General features: G+C 40.3%; 1 protein-coding gene and 1 long non-coding RNA gene across 2 annotated transcripts in view; one reads left to right on the top strand and one right to left on the bottom strand.

Annotated features, from left to right (window-relative positions):
- Positions 1-1,342: 1,342 nt before the first annotated feature.
- On the top strand, positions 1,343-3,935 carry LOC123602749. Its single transcript, XR_006714566.1, has 3 exons — positions 1,343-2,085; positions 2,607-2,693; positions 3,028-3,935. It is a non-coding gene; the product is annotated as an uncharacterized LOC123602749 (long non-coding RNA).
- Positions 3,936-10,682: 6,747 nt separating this feature from the next.
- JMY (junction mediating and regulatory protein, p53 cofactor) overlaps positions 10,683-19,729 on the bottom strand; it is a 108,686-nt gene continuing 99,639 nt past the window's right edge. Inside the window, exon 11 of the mRNA XM_045496619.1 lies at positions 10,683-16,067. The gene's annotated coding sequence lies outside the window, so the exon portion shown is untranslated. The remainder of the gene's footprint in view (positions 16,068-19,729) is intronic.

Raw genomic sequence — 19,729 nt, 5'->3', positions numbered from 1 at the left:
GTGTACTAGTGATACAAGAAATCACGGAAGACGCTGTGGGAGAAGAACTGAAACTTCTTCTAGAAAATCCATTAATGACCAGAATAGATCTCTGGCTTTTTTCATGTGCGTTAGATAACAACCATGGAGAACTGAGGTGGGTACTTTTCACTTCACCTCCTCTAATCCTGTGATTTGAAATCATTACCGTCATTGGGGCCACAGGTATTTGGGGCACCTGAACTGGCTAATTTATTTTCTCCTTCATTTTCTCTTTATTAATTATAAATGTGGTCTTTTACTTACCTAAGAACCAGGGATAGGACAGCTATTTCAAATCATCTTAATTTTTATTTACTATTTTTTTTTTAATTTTTTTTTCAACGTTTATTTATTTTTGGGACAGAGAGAGACAGAGCATGAACGGGGGAGGGGCAGAGAGAGAGGGAGACACAGAATCGGAAACAGGCTCCAGGCTCTGAGCCATCAGCCCAGAGCCTGACGCGGGGCTCGAACTCATGGACCGCGAGATCGTGACCTGGCTGAAGTCGGACACTCAACCGACTGCGCCACCCAGGCGCCCCTATTTACTATTTTTTTTAACTTTATTAATTTTGAGTCCGAGAGAGAGGCAGAGAGGCAGAGAGAGAATCCCAAGCAGGCTCCATGTTGTCAGCACAGAGCCCGATGTGGGGCTCGATCCTACTAACTGTGAGATCACGACCCGAGCCGAAATCAAGAGTCTGATGCTCAACCAAATGAGCCACCCATGTGCCCCTCGCGTACTGTTTTTTTTTTAATTAGCATACAAGTACACTGTCGTGTCTCTTACTTTAAAGTTTACCTTTAATCCTCAGACCTATCAGTTGATTTCTTCTTTTTCACTGAAAAACTCTGAAAAAAATGGTGTCTTTGTGAATTAGCTCCACTTCCTAACTTTCCACTTGCTCTTCAGATTCCTCCATTGTGGCTTCTGCCCTGCCTGCTCCACCAAAATCGCTCTCTCCAAGCTAACCAGGAACCTCCAGCTTGCCACACCGGGGGGCATTTCTGCCTCTTCTTACTGGCACACTCCTCACGGGACCAGCTGAGCATCCTTCTCTTGTACATGAAAGAAAATCCAACTGATTGTAGCGAGAAGAGTAAGTTTCTTGTACTGTTTTTCATTTTTAAAAGACTATTTTTTTTCATGGTTATTTATTTTGAGACAGAGAGAAAGCATGAGCAGAAGACAGGCAGAGAGAGAGAGAGAGGGAGAGAGAGAATCTCAAGCAGGCTCCAGGCTCCAAGCTGCCAGCGCAGAGCCCGATGCGGAGCTCAAACTCAAGTACCGTGAGATCACGACCTGAGCTAAAATCAAGAGTCGGATGTTTAACCAACTGAGCCACCCAGCCTCCCCTCTTGTACTGTTTTTTAAATTATTTTCTCTTCTCTGCTTTTTTCTACTCCCCAACGTCAGTCAGATATTGGATTAGCTGAATTAACCCTAACTATGTTTTCTGTTGTTCGTCTCTTTAGCTGTTTATTTGGCTCAACGAGTTCCTGGCCTCTAGCTTTTAAACCTTGCATTGAATTTGTCATATCACCTGTCACGGTTTTTGTTTGTGTCGTTCGTTGTTCTCAGAATATTCCTTTTTATTGCAACACATTCTTATTTCATGGGTGTAGTATTTCACCTTTTCCCCGATAGAAGTAACTTTTTCCCCCTAGTCTCTGAATTGTCTATTTTCCAAGAGTTACTTTCCTTAGTTTGTTTTGGTCTCTCTCCATTGTGTGGAGATGTTCTGAAACTGGGTCTCCAATTCTAAGCAGTGTGTTCACATTCTACAGTGAAACCCTGGGGCGCTTGGGTGAGGGATGTGGGGTGGAGCAGGCTGGCTGGTGGCTTTGGGGGGACATTGACCGGTCGGAGGCCAGCTTTGTCATCTGGTGACCCTCCTCCCATCCCCACATACAGATATCAACATGGGATGGTCTTTTCTCTGCAGCCTTTTAGTTCCTCTAGAGAGGGATCTTCCAGATGCCTCTGGGGGCTATAGATGGCCAGCTGAGGCCCATCTCCGAACCAGGCAGGAGAAAGCAGCCAGGGGCCGCCTGGTTCCGAAGGTAGATTGTAACTTAACCCTCCAGCGTTCGGCGTCACCCTTGCCCTCCTCTTGTACTCGCACTTAGATTCCAGATCCTCTCTGACTTGTTTATTCCAGACAATGAACCTCTAGGTTCTTGGCTGGACAGGGGGCGGGAGAAATGGGGGGCGGGGGGGGGGGTGGAAATCTGTCGTGCCTGTTTGAGACGTTTCGTGGCTCTCCTTTGCAGCCTCCTCCTTCATCCCAACCTTGCAGGGGAGGCGGTATCTCCACACGCCAGGCCCCTCAGCTCTCGGAACACTTGCTAGTACTCCCCGCAGACTCTCCGGCAGCTCCCTCCCCGGCTGAGTCATTACTCACCCTGCTTCTTGCAGACACTGACCTTCCTTGTCCCTAATTTTCTCTTTTGCTCTTCTTGATTGCTTCACTGCCATGGTAGGAATTTAGGAAGCAGTGTCAGTAAAAGCATGTTTCAGTCCATCATATTTAACCAGAAGTTCTTTGTCATTCTTTATATTTTTGGATGTTTTGATTCTTTAGGATTGTATTCCCACAGAACATCAGAAAATAGAAATTCTGCATTTTTCAGTGACACTCAATTTGCTCTACAAAAAGTGAAGCATGAAGGTAAGGGTTTTTGTTTTTGTTTTTGTTTTACTGTTAATATAAAATGTTGCCTCTTGCGTAATATTCCTTTTGTGACATGTGAATGAAATTACGTTCCCTTAAAGAAGGAAACATACAGGATTATTGCTGCCTTTCAGATTGTCCAGGAGCAATCTACTTCTAATCTCAGATGTTCTTGCTTCTAGGTTCCTCAAATCTTTGAGGTTCTTTGTGGGAAATTTTGGTATCCTATTTTCAGGAGTATATAGCTAACATTTACGTATGTGCAAGGCACTCTTCTATTTAATCCATGTAGCCACCGAATGAAGTAGATATTACAGTCTCCATTTTACAGATGAACAGATTGAAGCATGGAGAAGTAATCTGCCCAAATTCACACAGCTCAACTAGGTGTCCTGAGTCGCAGCTGTTGACCACTGTGCCATATGCCAAGTTGCAACATCTTTGTATGTCACGAACTTGTTAAAGACCTGTCCACCTACTTCAAAGGAAACTCATGATATTAAAACACAGAGGAGTTCCTGTCTCTCCCTCTCTCTCTCCACACACACACACACATCCACACACACACACAGCGAATTAAAAGGAACAGAGAACTGTGTAGACCAGAAGTTTGAGATGAGTCTTTCCTCCCCCATTGGAGCACAAAATTTGCTCTGATTTCCTGGCAACTAAAGAAAACAAAAGTGAAATGTTAGATTATATGGTTGTCATTGTTTTGTAGAGCAAGCATGCAAATTATTTTGCAGAGAAAAGTTTTTGGCAACTGAATTCTAGAAGCAATTTCTAGAATTCTAATAAAAGAACTCTATATTAAGGTTTTTTAAAAATCTTTTTTATTGTGAAATGTAATACTCAGAAAAATACATTAACATAAATGTACAGCTGACTGAATTGTTGGAAAGAGAGACACCACCTCCCCCCACCCTGGTCAAGAAATAGAAGCTTCACAGCCCCAAAGAAGCTCTCCTTGCCCACAAACATGACCATTATCATAATTTTTATGACAATCATCTCTTTGCTTATTTTTTTTTTACAGTTATACTACCTAAATAGCACACACACTGTATTTTTGCCTGTTTTTTGTTTTTTTTTTATCTTGATATGATTAGAATCACACATTATTCTTTTTGGCTTCTGTTGTTCAACTTTATGTCCGTGAGATTCATCCAAACTGGTCTGTGTGGCTACGTTCATTTTTATCGCACTATGGTACTTGACTGTACTTGGCTGGACGACATTTAGGACTCTCCCACAGCTACTCATTAGCTGGTGGACATTTGGGTTATTTGGGTTGTTGGCTACTATGGAGAATGCTGCTGTGAGCACTCTCATGTGTGTCTCCTGACTGAAGTGTGTGCATATATCAGCCGGGTCACAGGGCGAACATAGAGGATGTTTTTGTAGAGGATGCCTAGTGGTCTTCCCAAATGGTTGTACCATTTAAACCACTGCTAGTAATGTATGAAAGTTTTCTAAATTCTTTTTTTTTTTAATTTTATTTAATGTTTATTTATTTTTGAGAGAGACAGAGACAGGATGTGAGTAGGTTAGGGGCAGAGAGAGAGAGGGAGACAAAGAATCCGAAGCAGGCTCCAGGCTCTGAGCTGTCAGCACAGAGCCCGACGTGGGGCTTGAACTCACAAGCTATGAGATCGTGACTTGAGCCGAAGTCGAACGCTTAACCAACTGAGCCACCCAGGTGCCCCCTGAAAGTTTTCTAAATTCTTGAGAACACTTGAAATTCAGTCTTTGGCATTTTAACCATTCTTGAGGGTGTAATGGTATCTTAGTGTTCTACTTATTACTTGTGACGTAGCCTTTTTTGTGTGCTCACCTTTTGAATCTCTTCTATGAATTCACTGCCCACTCAAGCTTCATGCCCAGGTTTCTACCACATTGTCTTCCTTTCCTTATCAGTTTTTATTTTTATTTTATTTTTTTTTTTTTTTCTCAACGTTTTTATTTATTTTTGGGACAGAGAGAGACAGAGCATGAACGGGGGAGGGGCAGAGAGAGAGGGAGACACAGAATCGGAAACAGGCTCCAGGCTCTGAGCCATCAGCCCAGAGCCCGACGCGGGGCTCGAACTCACAGACCGCGAGATCGTGACCTGGCTGAAGTCGGACGCTTAACCGACTGCGCCACCCAGGCGCCCCATCCTTATCAGTTTTTAAACAGTGATAGCTGTTACAAGTTTAATTTTTACCTGATACCAGTATATAGAAATTGTTGATACCCAAATACTAAATCTTATCAAGTAATTTTTACTAAAACTCTTAAAAGATATTTTTTGATTTTCTACATACATAACCATAAATGTGCCCAACACTGTCATTTTCTTTCTGATCCTTCACCTTTTCTTTTTCTTGCCCGACTGCAATGTTAGTTCCCCTGATAGGGTGGTGAAAGGAAGCAGTGACAGAGGCCACCCTTGTCTTCTTCACAATCCGAAAAGGAGGCTCCATTGTCTGGTAGTGCATGAGGCCTGTTTGTCACTAGAAAAGAGAAATATTAGAGCAATGTTTATGGACTCTTCACTGCTTCAGGCTGAAAGTGATGCTTATTACTGCTTCTTTCATTTCATTGGACAGACAGGACCAGTTATGTAGCTCTTCTAACTGCACGGGTGCTAGCAAATGTAGGGAGAATCTGTAGATTACCTGGTTAGCAGAACTGTGACAGAGGATAAGGGGGGACCTACTCAAGGATGGGTGGGACATCCTCATGAGAGGATATGTACATGGAAACCAGAAGGATGATGTATTCATTTCCTAGGACTGCTGTATTAAAGTACCACAGACAGGGTGTCTTAACCAAGAGAAATTTATTGTCTCACCTGTGGTCTTTAGATGTTAGAAGTCCAAAATCAAGGTGTCAGCAGGGGTAGTTCATTCTGAGGACTGTGAGGGAAGGATCTGTCCAGGCCTCTCTCCTCGCCTTGTACATGGCCATCTTTCCTGTGATGTCTCCCCACATCATCGTCCCCCTATGCATGTTCATAAATTTCCCCACTTACACAGATACCCTAGTGGACTGGGGCCCACTTTAACTTGACTACTGCTGTAAATACCCTATCTCCACCTTCTGAGGGTTAGGCCTTCAACATATGTACTCTGAGGAGACAGGTAAGTTGGTCATACTAAAAGAGACAGGGAACAATTCTAGGAAGAGGACAGTTTGCCTAGGGCCTAAGATAAGAAACAGATTATTCATGTGGCTAGAACTCAGGAAGCCATGGGGCTGGTAGGAAGGGTCAAATCACAGCCAGCCTCGTTGGCAGTCCATAGGAAGACTTGCAATTTTATTCTAAGTGCAGTGGAAAGTAATTGGAGGTCTCTGTGGAGAGAGATGTGATCTAACCACTTTATGGGTGGAGAATATTGGAAGGTGACAAGAGTGGCAATGGAAGGATCAGGAGGCCAGTGGAGTAGTTGAGAGATGAAGGTGGTTTGGACAGAGAGTGATGACAGATGAGGGTGGTAAGGGACAGAGAAAGCAATGGAGGGAGGTCAGATATAATTTGGAGCTAGGCTTCATAGGACTTGTTGGAGAATTGGATGTGGAGGGTGAGGGTAAGAAAGACAGCAAGGAGAATTTGCAGTTTCCTAATTGCAGAACTGGATGAAGTGTGGAAGATGGGCAACGTGGGAAAGGTTGGGCTCAAGTTTCGACGAGATGGGGGTCAAGGGCACCATTCTGGACATGTTATATTTGAGATATGCATGGGGCATCCAGATGAACAGACCATTAGGCAGCTGAATACATACAGATCTGGTGTTCTGAGAAGAGGTATAGATCAGAAAAAAGAAAAAACAAAAACAAAACTGGGAATCATCAAGACACATGTCATTTAGAGCCATGGGAAAGAGCACGGCTAACTAGGAAGAGAAAACAGTTATGAAGAATGTCTATGAACATTTAGAAATAGGTCTGTCTTCTTATCAACCATCCATGAAATCCAAGGTATAAAGTCATTGTACTTGTATCTAATGCAGTGAGTCACTGAACCCCTAATGCTGGGGTGGTGAGGTAATAGGTCTAGTAACCCGCCTCCTGAGGACTCAACATAATGTGATACCACAGCTGAGATAACACGAGAGAGATTTATAGTTGACATTAGAAAACCTTCCAGCAAGTGCTGGGTCACAGTAAACTTACGGTTGCACTTTATGATGGTGTCAGGCAACAGAGTTAACATTTCAAATAGTGTGGAGCTGACCCATATATCTGCCCAGAGGTGGGTCACAGAGAGAGTTTTAAAAAGTAATTTTGAAAAGTAATTTTTAAAGGTGGATCTGAACCACTGAAACACTTGAACATTTACTCAGAGAAGATCCCACAGGTTTTGGTTTTTCTTTAAGCATGAAAACGATCATTTTGGCCTACAACATGGCTGGGATGTTGGTGCAAACGGGACTACTTCGACCATAGAACCATAGTATGGCTTTTGCACAATGGAATTTTGTGTGTGTGTGAGGTTTATCTTTGAGAGCACACGCATGCATGTGTGCATGCTCACGTGGGAGAGCAGAGTGAGGGGGAGAGAGAATCCCAAGCAAGTTCTGTGTCAGCACGGAGCCCGATGCAGGGGGCAGCTTCATGAACCGTGAGATCATGACCTGAGCCGAAATCCAGAGTTGGAAGCTTAACTTACCCACCAGGCGCCCCGCATAATGTAATTTTGAAAAAGATGATGTCACGATATGCTCTTGACGGCTACGTGTGGTGAGTTTCTTCCCATCTTGTTATTCTTCTCCCAAGTCACTTAATGGTGTTAATTTATTCTTCTAGCTTAAGTATATATTTACACACTGTACCACATACACGAAAATTTAAAAATTCAGAGTAGGGCTTATTCTAAATCTTTCATAAGAAGTTTTAAGAATATAGGATTGATTCCTGCCAGACTTCGTTTTCTTTCCATTAAAAAAAAATGGTCACAAACAACATAAAGGTTTCTTGCACTTTTCCAATTTCTCATCATCATTGGTTACAGAAAACCTCTGTTGATGGAGTTCAGTGCCCTTAGGGATAAATAACTAATTGTTCGTGGTAGTAAACTATTCCAACAGAAATCAACTAGCAGGTTTAATTGATGTAAGGCTTTTCTTCAAAAACCATCATATCCCTAGTCTTGCAATGACTTGATTAAAGCATTAATATTATTTCAACATAAAGGGTCTCCAGATCAGAGAGAGAGAATATGCAAGGCATTTACTGAGAGTTGAAAGAGCTCAAGTTGGCCCCAGTCAGTGGGGATGTTGTAGCTCTAGAATCATGTGGATAGAAAGAAATTGCTGAGACTAAAAGTGTCAGCATCTGCAGTTTAGAGACCTAACTGGATGGAAGTGAGACAGAGAACTGTGTAGGCATGTATGTATGTGGGGATACAGATGCTCATGTGACTCCCCTTGTAGAAACTGTGTTGTGGGGAACAAGTTTCCTGCATCTACACTGCCTATTAGCCCTATGACTAACCATAATTATAGTCCATGACTGAGAAGTCACATCTTGATGCCTTTTTTTTCTGCCTCTTGAACATTTTCATTGGTTTTCTCTAGCACATCTCAAAACAGGAGACTCAAGTCTAGTATTAGCTTAGAATGAGCTCTTTTCACAACAGTCTAAAACTAAAGCTGAACACTAGTTGAACCTTATAGGGTTAAGAGTGAAATTGGAAGTTGCTCTGGGGAATAATGGAGGGGTTAAATCAAAGCTGCCACTTAGTAGCCGTCACTGTGGAGAACATCTAAACCTTTTTATTCCTTTTCTGTGCCTCAAATGAGGAATAACATTTGTAGAATTGTAAGGATTGTATTGGCTTCTCTAATTCTTCCTTTTACACCTTTTTAAAAAATATGTATTTTTAAGAGAGTGTGCAGGTGAGGAGGGGAGGGGCAGAGAGGGAGACAGAGAATATGAAGCGATACTACACTGACAGCAGGGAGCGCAGGGGCTCAAACACCAACTGTGAGACTGTGACCTGAGCCAAAGTTGCATGCTTAACCGATTGAGCCACCCAGGCGCTCCACATCTTAACTTTCTTATTCCCCTACTTCCAATGTTCTAAGAATGTTGACACATAGGGATGGTCATAGTTGCCTACATGCTTTCCAAATTAACCGGATGGAATTTAGATGGTGTCGATGTAAGAGAAACATTTTAGGCAGGCACGTACAGGTGAAAGGCAGGAGATGAGCATCTAAAATAGAAACAGTAGGGCTAAAGGCTTGGAAAGGAGACCAAAGTCTGCCCACTGAAAGCCTTGTATATTGGCGCATGTTTTACTGGCCAGAGGCAGGAAGTGTAGGACTGTACTGACTGCCCTGCAAACCTGGCCATTGTAATTAGTGACAGGGATAAATGTGAGATCAGAAAGATGCTTAATGCCCTGAGTATATGGAGTCATTCATAGCAACTGCCAAGAGCAGATGGAGGAGGCAAGAGGAAGAGAGGTAGCTGTGATTTGGAGAGACCCACGTGAAGTCGCACTGATTTTTGAGAGTGTGCGCCCAAGAGAGGGGCTGAGACAGAGGGAGAGAGGGAGCGCAGAGCCTGGAGTGGGGCCTGAGCTCACGCAAGAGGATCTTGGTTTTCTGGTTAGCAACAGAGTTGTGGTATCTTGTCTCTGTGCAAAGGGTATCCATGTAGTAACGTGACAGAGGGACAGACAGCTTGGGAAATATGATCAAACTTTATTATCCATCAGTAACTGTTAGCATGTGATGGAATGTTGCTATTTTTGCACCAAAGAATCTCAAACCTCTCCCAAACAGCTTACTTGAGCAAAGAATTGACAAGGTTTTCAACCGGCTTATGGAATTCAGCAAGGTCAGGATGTGGGACAGTTGCAAAGGACTGAGGAATTCTATCGGGCCGAGATTTCCACGTTTTGTGTTTTTTTTTTACCTGTCGTAGTAAAGGTGGCTAGTCCAACAGAGGGGTCACCCACTGAGGCTACGCTTAAGCCACCACACCATGACTTTCCTAAGGATGAACTAGATACTAGGATTCTTCTGAAGTGTTAAGAGTGTAATTCAAGAGGCAGAGGTGATAACTTGTCAGTTTGGCTAGACATCCTCTAGTAATCAAACCCTTCGGGCTAGTTTCTGATGTACGTGCAGACAGAACACATGGAATTAAGGCCCCTTCCTTCAGAGAAATTTCTCACTTAATACAAAATTCTGAAGCTGGAAGAAGTACCAAATTCTACTGTGTTCAGCCTGTCATTTTAAAAATAGTAGTTTGGGGAAGGAACAAATAAATCAATACCAGCCTGTGAACCTTTTCACATAGATAGCCCTAGTAATGAAAAATCAGCAACAAAAATCCTCTAAGGGGGCAAAACTGATTTCAACTGCACAGGGAGAGATGGAACTGGAGCCCTTATTCAGGGACCAGGGTACCATCTGGGATCTAAGTCCCTTTAAGGACGCCTGCCCTGAAATGTGTGCCTTGTGTATGTCAGGGGCCACATCAGGTCAGCACTGGATAAGGGTATCTGCTGGGTTCCATTTAGGTCAGTCCCATGTTTAAGTGTAAAACCAATAATCTCAATTTAAATGGTCACAAATTGCTTGCTAAAATGAAAGGTATTTAAAGACCTTCCAACGTTGAAAGCCAACATTGCCCAACGATGTGGACAGCTTTCTAGATCACATAAATAAGGCTGTTATTACCACAAATTCAGCTACCGTTAAAACGCTTCATTACAAATAGGAAGAGGCACTGGTACAGGGGTATACCATCTCTGAAGCCTGTTTATCATTTTATAGCAAAAGCACACCACCAATGCATTTTTTTCTTTTTAAGTTTATTTATTTTGAGAGAGGGAGAGAGAATCCCAAGTCGGCTCCGCACTGGGGAGGAGGGCTCGAACCCACAGATGGTAAGATCATCACCTGCACCAAAATCAAGAGTCAGGCGCTCAACTGACAGAGCCACCCAGGCGCCCCACCAAAGTTGTTTTAAACAAACAAAATGAAGTTAACTCAATAAATATCTTTTATTAAAGAAAAAGAGGAATATTGTTAAGCACCAAAACTGTATGTTGTTACATTGCATGTACAAGAGAAGGTGACTGCAATACTTGCTGTACAAGTACTTAACTCTGAAGTCGTAAGTGTAAAAAACAGGAAATACAAAGCAGTAATTACAATGCAGAAAAGTTGCACTAAAGAGCAAAAGGCAACAGTCAAAACAATTATTGGAGATTTCAGAGTATTGCTATAAATGCCTGCTTAGTTTTTTCTTTGTACTTTTAATACTTTAAAATATTATTAATGGAGCATATAAGTATTGTAAATTTGCAAGAGTGGCATTTACAATACACTGTGCATACTTCCATCTAATGTACGGTGTTAAAGCCATCTTTAAAAGCCAAGCACAATGTGCTAGTGTTTTGCTTCTACCATTATAATATTGCACAAAGCTAGTAAATAGTGAATTGGTCTGCCATTGTAATTTTCATTGAACCAGAAAGGCTAAAAAACATGTCAGTTTCATTAGCCCTTATGGGCTTTCATCATGCAAAATGATCTGTAGCCTTCGAATTGTCACAAACTATATATATATTATGGTTTCACACTTGGCAAGACATACAGTACAGTAAGAAACTCAATGAGACAGTGTTGATTCTGTCCGAGTCGAAGAAGTCACTGTCTGGGTTGTATCGTCTACCCCTCTTGGTTCACAATTGAAGGGAAAATGCCATCTTGTGATCATGAAGACTTCTTAAAACCAATGTAATTAGTATTGGCAAAAGCTATAACTTGTTACACTCTTTGATAGTTAACCATAGAACATGCAAGTTAAAAAAAAAACCAAAAAACCCAAACTTCCCTTGTTAAAATTCAGCTCTATAACCAACACCCATACCTTTCTGTATACATCTAAAAATCACTTTGCACAGCCTTTCCTATCCACCCTTAATTCCCCCAAATTGAGGCACTCTTATAACCGACTTTAAAAAAACAAAACAAAACAAAAAAACAGAAAAACTTTCCCTTACCTCTCAAAACAAATGACTGCTTTGAGATTCAGTGTGAAAGAGCATTGATACAATATTTAACATGTCAACCTCAGAGGTATTTTCTGTACATGCACCTTAGTGGCATAATTATAGAGGGAAGGGGAGAAACATTTAGAAATTTGGGTTCTCAAATTCCTCAAATACCAAGCTGTACATTTACTGTGGGCAAAACATTTTAGAATGAACACATCTTCAAAATAACCCAATGGGCAAACATTTCTCTCTCTCTCTCTCTCACACACACACACTCACTCACTCACTCTCCAAATTCCCTCTCACCGTAAAAAAAAACCTCTGTTTACATACATGATAGTTTAGGCAGCAATATAAACTCATTTTTTAAGAAAAGCTTTTAAATTAGATTTATAGGATAAAAAATACCATTGCTTTATTTTACAAAGCAATTTAAGCAGAGGTTCCTCCTCATGTGCTTTAACTAAAGAGCACTTTGTAGCAAAGTTCAGAAGTAACTACTGAATTGTTCAGCAGCACTAAATGAATGCAACACGCTCCAACAGTAAGTAAGGTGCTTCTACTTTTTTTTTTTTTACCTCTTCCCTCTGAAATCAATCGTGCTGGCCCATCCTCTAGCACTAAGCATAGCTCTTCTAAGCAGTAAAGGTGAAATAAAATCTGTTTATAATGCACATTTAACTTTACATTACCATTTAAATTCAGTGCAAGAGTTAGGGACAACTTATTAGGGTTTCTGTTCTCCTTATCAAATGGTTGCATGTTAACAATGCATCTGCCATGATTTTTAAATGTTTTACATCTGTTCAAGAAGATTTCTTAAAATAAACCTGGTAAAGCATATGAAATTTCAACTCCCTGATAAGGCCGTCATGGACCCATTAGTGCTTTCCAGATTGCTATCTCATGATACGTATAAGTTTTTTTTGTTTTTTGTTTTTTTAAACCTGTACTTGGTGAAAGAAAAACTTTCCTTAGGCTAAAAGCACGGATTCACATTTATACACAAACTCAATGAATGCAATTAAAAAATGGCATCTTAGGGAATGTATAAAATTGTGTTAATTGTATCCTGGTCCCATTCCAAACAGAGGATGCTGCCCGTTCATTTTTGTTCCACTGATATATGAGTCTTAATTCTTGGTGCCTGCTATGATCTAAGTATGCTTTACAATTTAACACTCTTTTATCGCAAAGTGGTCGTGCCATGTTACCTAATATTGGTACACAGTTCAGCTTCGTAGAAACAAGGATTTCCACCACCGCCCCCCCCCCCCCCCCCATTATACAGAGTAAATAAAAGTGCTGAAGATTTTCTATGGTTTCACATAATGAGAAAAAACCCACATGCCCGCTGTGGAAATCCTACACCTGATCCACTCTTAGAGCTGTGCCTAGTTGTTTTAAAAATACACATTAAGAAATCTTTCAGTTCTGCAATGAAGAACTAGGGAATGATTGTTTTCAATACTACTCACCAACTCAAAACCTATAAAACATACAGCAAACAAGACAACTGCTCATCTTTTAAAAATCCTCTTTAGCCAGGCCTTTTGTCATACTGCTACCCCACAGTACCCCCCATATCGGAGATGGGTGGAATACGTTTTCTGTGTGCCACATTGGTTATATACACAACAGTTTGAGTATTAAGTGGCACTCAAGTGAGCAGTAACATTAGCCTTACAATACCCCCAAGTTATCTATTTGTTTCCCCACTTAAAATATACTGCAGTCGAGACTAGACTGATAAATCAACTCCTAAACTGATTCGACATAAGCAAGCAGCTGTTTGTGTATTCTTATGACAAATGATACACTGAGATAAAACTATCAAATATTTTAAACCATATAAATAGTACAGGCAAGTCCAGTACTTGAAACATGATCACCTGTAAATGTCATCCTAACTAAATATATAAAACCTTAATGTAAAGCGCAAAAATGCTCATTTTTTTTTTTTAAGGGCAGGTGGAGAAAAGGGGAATTTAACCATGCTTACATAATTTTGTTGGGTTCCAAAACCTCTTTAAAATTAACAGGTTGGGGGGAGAAAATAAAATTAACACGAGGATTCAACTGGTAATGTCATCTTGGACAAATGGACTGGAGTTATTTGAAATTTTAGCATTATTTACGAGCTCCAAAGGATGGTGATCTGCACTAACTTGTACTTCTGTGGAAGGAGGAATCGGAATCTTAAGGACAGAAGATACTTCTGGAAAAGTTACTCAGCAGAGAATAAGCACAGCTGGTTGCTAACAAGACCGCACTTTAACCTGCTCATCATCAAGTGAGATGCCCTTCATGGAGTGCCACAGTGGGATGTGCTCAGAGGTATGGATGCACCTCCAAAGGATTCACAGGGGTCTGTACCCCTCCAGTATTTGCCATAGACTTACTAGAACATGGCTGTGAAAGACAAGTCACAAGACCCATTTCTAAGAGAACCTGTCTTTTGATGGAATCCCAGCTCTAATACTAAATGGGGAGCAATTCCTGGCATAGAAAAATCCCAGTGCTTTTGCTGTACGTTTAATATTAGGTTCTCCTGTATTTTTCAGAATGTCAATGGATGAAAAAACGAACTGATCCATAAGCATCCAGAGGTTTGAAACTGATACGTGATTTTTTAAAGGTTTGCAAACTTGCTTTAAAAAAAAAAAAATCAAACCAATCAGTCTTTGGTTGAAAAGAATGCTTCAGTTCTGTACTGAAGGAAACGGGAGGAGGGGAGGGTCCACACACACCTCCCCACTGTGAGATGAACATTAAAATATATATCTCGTGTACAGATGTAATCTTCCAAGATAAGAAGTGGGAATAAAACATGAATAAAATATGAAACATGTGAAAATGCTGTGCAAAAGCTCCTACTCATCAGTAAGCAGGAAGTTTTCTCCTTAATTATTTTAAAGGAAGTAACATCTTAAAGGGACAAATCTGTGAGCATTTTTTTTTCTCTCCATGAAAACCACGTTATACACATTCAAGGACTTCTACTCTAGGACTGCTTTTCTGGGTCTAGGCCAGAGAAATGCCTCAGAAAAAATAAAAGTTCTTTTTGGTTCCTCAGTCCTTAACTCCCTTCATATAAAGGCCAACATGTGTCTTATACAGAATTACACTCTACAGAATACTATAGACTGGGTCCAACAGATCTACCTTCGGTCAAGCCCCCAGCAGTCCTGCTGAGAATTCATAATGGCTCCTTTCACATAAATGCATCTTTCAGGACTCCAATACAGCAAAATCAGCACCTAGAACTTTATACCTATGTTTTAAAAAGTCTCCTGACAGTAACAAAGGCTCTCTCCCAAAATCCCACTCCAAACATGTGAGGATAGTAAAATGCCAGCCCAGAAGGCTTTTCTGCCTGTCTAGTTTCTGCATTTGTAGAGCACATTTCACTGCGGAGCATTAACAAAGAGAAACTTAAATGTGCCCATTACAAAGATTTAAGATCAGCATCCCTATTATTGAATCCTCTTTTTTGATTCTCAATAGGAAAGTCATGTTGCGTTACACTAATCAAGCAATCGTTCAAACAAAAAGACTAAAAATAATTTGAAATATTATCAAGTTACAAAGTATTGCTTTTCATACACAAAGTTGCACATGAAATTCAAACTATTATAAATTCACAATTATGAAGAGCTATTTAAAAGCATGGAAATTTTTACTTCAAAACCTTACAAAGTGTAAGAGTGTGTGGTCTTTTAAAAATATGCCATGGTAAATCTATCATGTTGTGGTAAACACATTAAATGCATCTCTGTGATTATGTTATCTTTTCAGATGTTGAACATCTTTAAAATGTGAACATTTTCAGTGCATTTCCACCTGATTCTTTCCAATTCCTGTCCTATAGCTATCATGATACACTTCTTTTTCAGAGTGCTGCACTATTTATATAAGCTGGTATGGAAGAGGTGCTGTCTTTTCAAGCAGAGGACTATTCAGTGCACTTAAAGATGGATTTCAAAGCAGACTCAATACAGCTCACAGTAGATCTCTGTCAACCCAGTGTTCTTCCAACTCGGAGCAACCCCTAGCTTTACTGGCCACTACAAGGATGTAACTGGGTGGACAGGAGGGGAAGGTGCTTAAAAAAACCAGGCATGTCCAGAAGGCCTTTTCTTCACTGCATCAGGAGCACTGCACATCTAAAACTCATGTTAACCACCAACTACTGGAATGACTGGAAAAGCGATAACTTGCCAACTGTGCCTCCGTTTTTTCACACCACTGTGCCAATACACTTTGCATCTAATGGAATCCAATTGGGAAATCGCATGTTTAAAATTTTGTTTTCCAAAACAGTAAGAACTGATCTTCAACTGTATTTTTTCTTTCTGTTGAGTCACCTGTTTAGAAAAAAAATAATACAATGTATTACAAAATGATGGCTTATTAAGGTCAGTGTGTAGATATATATTCCCACACAACTTCTGTAATACCCAGATGAACACTGATAAATAGCTTAGAAATACCCATTTGTAGAGATAGCATACAGGAGACACTTTTTTTTAAAAAAAAGGATACATTTCTATTCATAAAACAGTAAAAATGAAAACAAAATAATCTGAATATGGATTTTGATCACATAAGGTTGTAGGGTAGATTCACTTTTATTTCTTCTACTAACATTTTATATCAAAACTATACAGTAAAAAGGAAAAAACAGTCTAAAATATTGGCGTCAAACTGCCAGTGTAGTAAGAATTGTTAAATGATATTTTAAAAATTCACTAGACTGTGAGTTTTTGTTATATTGCTATTTAGAGGATAGGATTAGTACTGGTCTTTAAAGGGATCCTTGTGGTAGGGCTTTTTAAGTTTTAGAATAGTTGTGTTTGAGATCCATGGCTTACATATGGCATAGGAATAATTCTTTGAAAGACCTACTTGGCAGATAAAAACAGACATGCATGATTAGTTCTGCGTTATTTAATACTATAGCTACATGTGGCTTTTGAGCACTTGAAATGTGGCTAGTCTGAGAAAATGGATTTTTAATGTGATTTAAATTGAAATCTGAAGCAGCATAAAATATTTGTTCATTAAATATAATTTTATTTTTTTGGTAAGACATTTCACATTTAACCACTGAATACTTAGCATCAACACTGAGATGTGCTACTAGCTAAAATACACACTGGATTTTGAAGACCCAGGTACAAAACAAATGTGAAATACCTCGTGAATTTTTTATAGCAATAACATGCTGAAACATACGATTTTGGATACATCATATAAAATAAGTATTAATGAAATCAATTTCACATGTTTCTTTTTACCTTTTTAATGTGACTTGAACTGTTTAAATTCCATCCATCCCTCAAACTGTATTTCTGACAGTATTATCATAGTTACTTCATAAATTTATGAAGGAACCCACAGAAAACAAAATAGAAAATAAAAAGCTTATATATGTATTTCATTCCATTTAGAAATTTCCTTCAAGGACACTATTACCTATGGCTATCCCAAGAAGAGTTTTCAAGAAAGACAAAGCAGAACAGGGTATCTTCACTTTCTACTTCATGAAGTTTTGAGAAATTATTTTATTTATTTATTTATTTATTTATTTATTTATTTAGCAAGAGACAGAGTGTGAGCAGGGCAGAGGCAGAGAGAGAGAGAGACACACACAGAATCTGAAGCAGGCTCCAGGCTCCGAGCTGTCAGCACAGAGTCCGACGCGGGGCTTGAACCCACGTATGTGAGATCATGACCTGCGCTGAAGTTGGGACACTCAAGCAACTGAGCTACCCAGGGACCCCGAGAAATTATCTTCTTTGACGAGCTAATGGTTTAAAATCTTAAACTAGGGGTGCCTGGGTGACTTGACCAGTTAAGTGTGCAACTCTTGATTTCAGCTCAGATAATAATCTTACAGTTCATGAGTTCTAGCCCTGCCGTTGGGCTCTGTGTTGGCAGTGTGGAGCCTGCTCAGGATTGATTCTCAATCTCCCTCTCCCTCTGCCCCTCCCCCCTGCTCTCTCTCTCTCTGAAAAAGAAACAAAAAAATTTTTAAATCTACAAAAAACTAATAGGAAATACAAATTATAGCCTGTTTAGCCATCTGTAGAGAAGCCATCTAAAAGTTCAGTCTTTAAAAATGATTTCCCAAGGGGCACCTGAGTGGCTCAGTTGGTTAAGCGTCTGACTCCGGCTTAGGCCATGATCTCACAGTTCGTGGATTCAAGCCCCACATTGGGCTCTGTGCTGACAGCTCAGATCCTGGAGCCTGCTTCAGGTTTGGTGTCTCCTCCTCTCTCTGCCCCTCTCTTGCTTGGCCTCTGTCTCCCTCTCAAAAATAAACAAACATTAAAAAAAAAAAATTTTTTTTTTTTTTTTTTTTTTTTTTTTAATGATTTCCCAAGACCACAAGACAAGGCAGTGAGAATAGCTCCTTTATCACTGCTTGCTCAAATTGGTGGGGATCACAACTAGTCTATGGTTTGCTTCTGGTGTAGGATGCATTGGTTTTTGTTTTGTTTTGTTTTTTTAGTTTTTTTTTCAACGTTTTATTTATTTTTTTTTGGGACAGAGAGAGACAGAGCATGAACGGGGGAGGGGCAGAGAGAGAGGGAGACACAGAATCAGAAACAGGCTCCAGGCTCTGAGCCATCAGCCCAGAGCCTGATGCAGGGCTCGAACTCACGGACCGCGAGATCGTGACCTGGCTGAAGTCGGACGCTTAAAGCCTGCGCCACCCAGGCGCCCCTGTTTTGTTTTGTTTTTAAGTGACTTTGCAGATATCTGAGCTCATACATTTTCTGGGACCATTTCATTGTTTCTCTCAACATTCTAACACATACAACAGTCATAAATAATCGGCCAAAAAAGAGTTTTTAGGCAACTTTCAAAGTGATATTCATCCTGGGCATATTCTTAACATCTGCTGTAAGGGTAAATTAGCAGCCCAAAGCTATAAATAACCATGGAGGCACCTGAACATACAAAATGCTGCTGCAATGTCTATGTCTTGGGCAGGATCCGGTGAGATGGCAGAAAACAGAAATGATGGGCTGGCCTGAGCAACAGCAGGTGGGTCACATACCCCAACTGGGCTACTGTGGGCAGCTGTATCAAAAGGACTAAACACTCGCTTATATGAAGGCCCAATCTGTGCTAAGATGGTAGTTTTAGGCATAGGCTTAGCAGCTCACTGAGAAGCTTCAAGCAGGAGACAAGACGACAGGTAACAAGCACTGTAAAGTGGGAGACAATCTACAAGATTGAAAAAGATTCCCAGTCAGACACCCTGAGTCTCTAGCATTGAGTATACACAATAATATATTTGCTATCTTCTACAAAGCATAGTATACACATGTTAAGCACAAATGGTTTGAAATTATTTTGGGATTCAAAAACACTGAATCATACAGCATGATAATTAGGGCCTCTATAAATAACAGGGGGAAAAAGATACCAACAGCCCAATACCCATGGCATAACACTGGTGCTATCAAATGTTGTCTGGAGCATAACCACTTATTGAGATTTTTCACCCCCATTTTGTTAAAGCTACTGACAGTAGATGCTGAAGGGAAGTGGTACAGATGAGAGTATAATACAGGAACATCTAAATTTTCCTGATGGCCCCATGCCCAAAAGGAACAAGTAAAACTGCTTTTAGTAGTATTTTATTTGATATATCCAAAACTATCTTTTAGCATGTAATCAGTATAAAAAAATTAATGACATACTTTACCTTTTCTGTATGGAGTTTTCAAAATCCACATGTACGCCTGCATATACCTCAGATCTACTCAGAATTCATGGGAGTGAAAGCCAGGAATCTGCATTTTTAATAATCTCTCAGGGAATTCTTACCATCAGGCATGCTTAAAAAGCACTGGCTAATAAGTAAGTTTATTATTCCTATATCTATTCCCCTTCCAGAACTATGAGTCTTCCCCAGTTTGGTGAATATTGTGAAGCCCACAGAAACAGTCCATCAAGAGAGCAATTAAGATGCTTAATAGAATATATCTGGATAGTTGCATTACAGTTTGCA

This window comes from Leopardus geoffroyi, chromosome A1 (genome assembly GCF_018350155.1).
Source record: "Leopardus geoffroyi isolate Oge1 chromosome A1, O.geoffroyi_Oge1_pat1.0, whole genome shotgun sequence".
NCBI lineage: Eukaryota > Metazoa > Chordata > Mammalia > Carnivora > Felidae > Leopardus > Leopardus geoffroyi.
The sequence above is the reverse complement of the archived record's forward strand: the minus strand, read 5'-3'. Positions and strand labels throughout refer to the sequence as shown.